At 40.9% G+C, this 7,713-nt stretch overlaps 1 protein-coding gene across 1 annotated transcript in view; it reads right to left on the reverse strand.

The window, feature by feature from the left end:
- ACTR3B (ARP3 actin-related protein 3 homolog B (yeast)) overlaps positions 1-5,605 on the reverse strand; it is an 82,161-nt gene extending 76,556 nt beyond the window's left edge. The window contains exon 1 of the mRNA XM_011984315.1: positions 5,556-5,605. The gene's annotated coding sequence lies outside the window, so the exon portion shown is untranslated. The remainder of the gene's footprint in view (positions 1-5,555) is intronic.
- Between the last annotated feature and the right edge of the window lie 2,108 nt (positions 5,606-7,713).

Below are 7,713 nucleotides of genomic sequence, written 5' to 3' on the forward strand. Positions count from 1 at the left end.
AGTGTACACTCTGTGACAAAACAATTCAATTTCTGATTCTTTCCTCTCAGGAAACTAGCAGATACGCATAAGGAGATTTTTACCGCACCATTTTATATAACAGAGAAATGTGAAAAATACCCAAAAGGAAAAAAATTGTTGTATATTCACGTTAGGGTTGCAGTGAGCCGAGATCGTGCCACTGCTCTCCAGCCTGGGCAACAGAACGAGACTCCATCTCAAAAAAAAAAAAAAAAAAAAAAAAAAAAACAAACTTTAGAACATTAGAACATTACTGAAAAACACAAGAGACATAAATAAACAATAAAACACATATACCATCTTCAAGGGTAGGAATACTCAATTCCAATCCACAAAAGTCAAATTTGATGTCAAATTTTTCCCCAATTAATCTATAAATAATAGGCCAGGCACAGTGGCTCACGACTGTAATCCCAGCACTTTGGGAGGCCAAGGCCAGTGGATCACCTGAGCTCGGGAGATCGAGACCAGCTTGACCAACATGGAGAAACCCCATCCCTACTAAAAATACAAAATTAGCCGGGCGTGGTGGTGCATGCCTGTAATGCCAGCTACTGGGGAGGCTGAGGCAGGAGAATCACTTGAACCCAGGAGGGGGAGGTTGCAGTGAGCCGAGATCATGCCACTGCACTCCAGCCTGGACAACAAGAGAGAAACTCCATCTCCAAAAAAAAAAAAAAAAACTATAAATAATAATCAAGGCTGGGCGTAGAGGCTCACGCCTGTAATCCCAGCACTGTAGGAGGCCGAGGCAGGAGGATCATGAGGTCAGAAGTTCCAGACCAGCCTGGCAAACATGGTGAAACCCCATCTCTACTAAAAATACAAAAATTAGCTGGGATCACGCCTGTAATCCCAGCTACTCGGGTGGCTGAGACAGGAGAATCGTTTGAACCTAGGAGGAGGAGGTTGCAGTGAGGTGAGATCACACCATTGCACTCCAGCCTGCACAACAAGAGCGAAACTCCATCTCAAAAAAATAAAAATAATAATAATAATCAAAACCCCATTATAATTTTCATGGAACTTAAGCTGATTCTAAACAGCCAAAGCTATTCTGAGAAAAAAAATGAGTAGGAATTGAATCTACTAGATTAAAATATGATAAAGTAATAGTATTTAACACTGTGAGTATGGAACACAGATAAATACATCAATGAAACAAAATAAAGACACTGAAAATATTCCCAAGCATAAATGGAACCTCAATATGATCAAGGAGGTGTGCCAAATGGGAACACACTTTTTAATAAATAGTGCTGGGGCAACCAGCCTTCCACATGGAAAACAAAATTACCTATCTCCTTCACACCATACTCAGAAGTTAACTTAAAATTTTCTTAGAAAAAATATAGAAAGTCTTTATGACTTTGGAGTAGAAATGCATTTTTTAAATAGAAACAATTTATAAAAGAAAAAGACTGAAAAGTATTACTATATCAAAATTTTAAATTTCCAGATAATAAAAGATAATTTTTTAAAATGTCCTAGAATAAAAAAGTGTCTGCAAAAAGTTCATATTTAACCTCTACAAAGAGTTCCTGTAATTCCATTTAAAAATGCAATAGAAAAATGGGCAAAGATATGAACAGGCAATGAAAGGTGCTGAACCTTACCAGTAATCTGAGAAACAGAAATTTTTTGAATGAGCCATCGTTTTACATTCATTAGACTGACCAAAATGTAAGTCAAACAATATCAATTATCAAAGATGTATGAATGAAGCAGAAACTCTCACACACTGCCGATGGGATATACATCAGGACAGCCCCCTGCAGGAGCAACGTGGCAATCCCTAATAAGGTGTTGCCTAAGGATGAAGCAGTGTACACTCTGTGACAAAACAATTCAATTTCTGATTCTTTCCTCTCAGGAAACTAGCAGATACGCATAAGGAGATTTTTACCGCACCATTTTATATAACAGAGAAATGTGAAAAATACCCAAAAGGAAAAAAATTGTTGTATATTCACGTTAGAACTCTGATGTACATCTGTATGTATCAGAACTGATACATGATAAAAACATAATATTGAGGGTTTTTCTTTTTAAAGACCACGGAGAAAGTTAGTTACAGTGTGATACCATTTTGGAAACGTTTGAACTCACAAAACAATGTATATTTGTACATGTTATATACAGATAAAAATTGAATAGAAATACAATCAGAAAATATCCACCAGAGGAAAGAGGGAAAGAGGAGGGGGCTGATACTCGACCTATAAGAAAGAGGGACAGAAGAAGGGGCTGATACTCGACCTATAATGTATTATTTATTCATTTACTCTGATACAGAGATGAAATACGCAGTAATGCTGATGTGTTCATCCTCGGTGGTGAGTTCATGGAATGGAGTGTGTGTGCGTGTGTGTGTGTGGTTTTTGTTGTTTTTTTTTTTTTTTTTTTTTTGAGACACAGCCTCACTCTGTCCCCCAAGGCTAGAGTGCAGTGGCTCAATCTCGGCTCACTGCAATCTCCACCTCCCGGGTTCAAGAGAGTCTCCTGCCTCAGCCTCCCGAGTAGTTGGGGTTACAGGCACCCGCCACCATGCAGAGTTAATTTTTGTATTTTTAGTACACATGGAGTGTCGCCATTTTGGCCAGGCTGGTCTCGAATCCCTGACCTCAGGTGATTCGCCCACCTTGGCCTCCCAAAGTTAGGATTACAGGCATGACCCACGGCGCCCGTTATTATACTTTCTATCTGCAGCCTAACTCTCTTCCCTGGGTCTTAAACTTCCTCACACCTGAACTCTTCCCATATCGAATTTCCAAAATGTGTGCCCTTTCTCTTAGCCCCTCGCTGCTCCTCCTCCAGCCTCTTTCTACACCACACATTCTCTGATCACCACACATTCTCTGCCTGAAGCTGTGGCAGGACCACCGATATCCTCCAACAACTTAACAGAAAAAGTAGGGAAAAACTTTCTTCAAGCAACCAAATTCTGCACAGAAGCTTCAACAAACAGACACAAGCAGAGATGCCCCTGGAGGCAAGGATAGGGCTTGAGGATTCTCTAGTCCAGTGGGCCAGGCCCCAGAGAGAAGCCTCAAAAACAGTCTGAAAATTCCTGGTATGCAAAACAAAAACAGAATTTCTTAAGAGGACACTTGCAAGTCCCTCGCCACCCGGCCCTTCTCCACAGGTCATCTCCACCTCCTGGCGCTCTCCCCACCATCCCACAGCACCCCTGCTTCTCCACACCCCCACAGTGCCTCCCCTCCATGCCCAGCAGAGAAAGTCTTGCTCCAGCACTCACCACACATCCACGCACTTGCACAAAACGGTTCCACTCCCAGTCCCAAGACATGCAGCAGGCTAACTGTCCACAGTGACCCAGGCCCTCACTTCCACATCTCAGTATCCTCACTTCTGCCCGAACATCTTCTAACCTTGACTCCTGGGGCCTCCATCTCTCGCAACAAACTCAGCCCAACAAAGTAACTGTTCTTTTACTCCCACCTCTTTGACATTTGTATTATCCTCCCAGCTTCTGCGACTGCTAAGGTTCTGACAGCCGCAGTCTGAGAGCTCTCCTGCTTTTTGACAGTGAATGAAATCCTGATAATAACTGTCTTCGCTTCCTGTCTCTATTAATGACGACAGGTTAAATGGGGCAGCCAACTGAATGCTACCGACAGCTTTAAATGGCAACACATTAAAGCAAAAGGTGCAAGGTCAGCCTTTTATAGCTGTTGCACTTAACAAGGTTAAAATCTAATCTTCTGCTTTGAAAAGTCAGGAAGTTCAATTTATCAACTCAGCATGGAATGATCGGGTTCTGGGGCATTCACATTAATGAAATTCACAAAAGACTGATTCATCCTACAGCATACCAATTGTCATGGACTGAACCATGTCCCCACAGAATTCACTATGCTGAAGCCCTAACCCTCAATGTGACTGCATTTGGAGATGAAACTTTTAGGGAGGCGGTTAGGGTAAATGTGGGGTCCCCATCAATAAGAGTGGTGAGACACCAGCGAGGTCCCCAGCAACCCCACACACTGACACGGAGATGAGACCATGGGATGACACAGAGAGAAAGAAGGCGGCCCTCTGCAGGCTGTGGAGAGAGGCCTCACCGGAAATCAACCCTGACAGCACCTTGATCTTGGACTTCCAACCTCCAGACTATGGTAACATTAATTTCCCCAGTCTTTAGTATTTTGTTATGGCAGCCCAAGCACACTAAGACACTCATTTACGAATTCAAAATGAGGACACAGCAGACCAATCACGCCTGTCATCACGATAACCCATTCACAGCAGCACGTTTACATCTAGAAAATCACATTCATGGCCAGTTTTTCAGCAAGCAAGGAACTGGAATGAGGTTACTTAAATGTTCCCAAAGAATCTGGAGTCCACTTTCTAGTGATGTGAATACCCACATTCACCAAACACCGCTTTAGCCCTACCCTGAATAAACACGAATCAAGCACCTTCTCTCCAGCTGTTTTTTCCCTCTCCAAGTTCCTCACTCTTCGCAAAGCCTGTTATTACAACATCATAGCCCCCTAAAAACTTACGATTTCTAAAATCACAACTTATCTTATGAGAGCTACATGTAGAAAACAGAATTTCACTTACGCTTGATGAATACATCCTACTCTTCAGCAAACTGTTTCCAAATAATAACCTGAAATATAGTTAGTTCCAGAGAATTCTATCCCTTTTTTTTTTTTTGAGATGGAGTTTCACTCTTGTCACCCAGGCTGGAGTGCAGTGGCACAATTACGGCTCACTGCAACCTCCACCCACCGGGTTCAAGTGATTCTCCACCTCAGCCTCCCGAGTAGCTGGGATTACAGGTGCCCGCCACCACACCCAGCTAATTTTTGTATTTTTAGTAGAGACGGGGTTCCACCATGTTGGCCAGGCTGGTTTCAAACTCCTGACCTCAGGGGATCCACCCGCCTCAGCCTCCCAAAGTGCCAGGATTACAGGCGTGAGCCACCATGCCCAGCCGAGAATCCCATCCTTTAACAACTGACTAACCTCGGGAAGGCTCCTACAGGAAATAGTGAGTGAGTAGAACGCCCCATGCCAAACTGCAAGGACACTGCTGTTAAACTTATTCTCTACTGATTAAAACTTAAACAAAAATAGAACACTACTGAACACAAGGCCTATCATTTCCACCAAAAAAAAAAAAAAAATCTTTCAATAGAGTGAATAGTGTAGTACAGGAGATATTCAGTCCATTAAGTTACTAAGCTAACAGATTGTATGTACTTAAAATTACAAATTAACCTTAACGACCAGATACACTTTTTCTAGGCAGTTCAGGCATTTATAACTGAATAAACGGACCTGCTGGCCACCCAAGCTGAGATTCCAATGACAGTGACAAGGGCTTTATCAGAATGGAACAAAAGGACTAGAAAGTTGTGGGTAACCAGAACGGTCTTCTAAAAGAAGATGGTAAGTACATAAGTACATTAATATGCCTTGAAAAACAGAATCAGAACACTTAGAACAATTCTGAGAAACACAAACCTTTATAAACCCAAGGATAGAGCTTTACTTACATGAAGGAATAATGAACTGGGGCTCAGTGTTGCCTGCGTAGCCAAGCTTGGTATACCTAAAAGCACAAAGTCATCAACACATGTTTAGATAATAATACTCTCGTCTATATTGGATTAATGTCTTTCATTATAAGCTCTCCAACTCCTAAAATATCAAGCCTCAGAATACTCCTTGAAATTAAAAAAGAAAAAACTTGTGATTACTGAGAATCAAACACTAATTTCAAAGAAAGCAGTTTTGCAAAAACTTAAAATATTCTGCTTGTTTCTAGTAGAAAAAAAAGACATATATACTAACATATAAATTACATTTATGCATCCCTAATAACTTTAAAAGTGCTTTTACACTCTCTCTTTACAGAAACCCTGTGAAGAAAGTAGAAATTATCCCTGTTTTGCAAATGAGAAAAGGGAGGTGCTGAGAAGTTGATTAAACTGCCCACACTAGTGAACTGCAGAAAAAGAACTCCAATCTACATGTGCAGGCTAGTTCCAACGCTGGCTCTCTAAGAAGTACACTTACTTCCTAGAACTTTCATACAAGCTTCCTGAACTTTGCGGGGTGGGGGGCGGCGGTTAGAAAATGATTATATAATTTTCTTAAAATGTCATGGCATATGTCTAAGAAACAGCCACTGCCGTCTCCTGAGAATCATCTGACAAGAACATCTCTTTATCATCTCATTTCAGAAGGAGCCCATTTTCTGTCAAGACACTGCATGATAGATTCCAAAAGTCTTAACTAAAACAAATGCCAAAATACTACTATCTGTTCCAAAAGCATTTGCTAATCCCCTAAATATAAAAGGGGGGGTGGCGAAAAAAAAAAAAAACACCGCTCAGAACCATCTGCTGGAAATAAAGTTGAAAAGCGGTAAGTAAATTGAGAAGACTCATCAGCACTTCCCTTCTTATTAGGATTACTCTAATTAACAGTAACGTCTGGACAACCAAGCCGTCATTCTGTAATAATGCTAGCTAATACTAGCAGTGTTGAAACTAACTTTATTCATTCATCCTACTTAAAAATTATTTCAAGATGCTTGATATTAAATTTTTGATCTGGTAATACTTCCAAATTCTAATAAATTAATTTTACAATTTTTAAATATATTTTACCATATGCTAATTTTACTATTTTTGAACACACAGTGAATGGATAAGAGACCCAAAAAAAAAAAAAAAAGTCAGTTCCCCTCAAATCACATATGACTGCTGAACTTCCACAGGATCTGAGGTCTTCAAGCCACAGGAGCCAGGGCAATGCCAAGTCCTGAGACTCCTCAGGCCCTACAAGAAGCTTCTGGAGGTAAGACCATGTGAAGCCCTCTCCAGTTCCACAACTCAAGAGCTGCAAACAGAGTACGAGGCCAAGTGGACCCACAACAACTCCACTCCAGGGTTCCACCTACAAGGTGGAGTTCAGAGCCAACCGAGAGCCAACCCAGAATGGAGGCAACAGAGCCTGACCTTTAGAATTCCAGATCCTTCCCAATTTTAACATCTGGAATTATATTCCAGAAAATACATATAAATAAGTGAATTACTAACCCAAGGCTAAAGATGCCTACAGAATCCAACGAGCAGACCAGAAATCACTAAAATCATCAAATCTGTGTCTTTAACAAGCTACATCAGCTCCTTCCTACAAAAATGATGCACCTTATGCTTAAATAAATTCAACTTCCCACACTGTTAGACTGTGAGTTCCACACGCTGCCCAGAACAGGGTCCTTTCTCATAGTTATATCTACACCCCCAGCACAGTACCTGGCACATGGCAAATACTCCAGAAATAACTGCGCAATGTATTCTCACCAGTTATAAAAAAGGTAATCATCGTCAGACTGCTAGGGGAAGGACTAATATTTGCAAGAAGGATGCTGAAAGTCAGAAAAAGAATCTGATGGAACCAGAAAAAAATCACATCTCCCACAATTTCCTACTTAAGCAGAAGCAGTGGCCTATGTGTAATGGGTTTCAGAAAAAAAAAAAAAACTGAAACTAATATGGTAAAATGTTAACATTTATTAAAATTAGGTGCTAAGTTTGAGGCTGTTATATCATCTTCATATTTTGCACTTTGTCACCATACTGAGTTCAAATCCCAGCCCCACTATTTGCCAAATATGTATGTTCGGGCAAGTTACTTTACCTA

Source organism: Mandrillus leucophaeus, unplaced genomic scaffold (assembly GCF_000951045.1).
Source record: "Mandrillus leucophaeus isolate KB7577 unplaced genomic scaffold, Mleu.le_1.0 Scaffold266, whole genome shotgun sequence".
NCBI lineage: Eukaryota > Metazoa > Chordata > Mammalia > Primates > Cercopithecidae > Mandrillus > Mandrillus leucophaeus.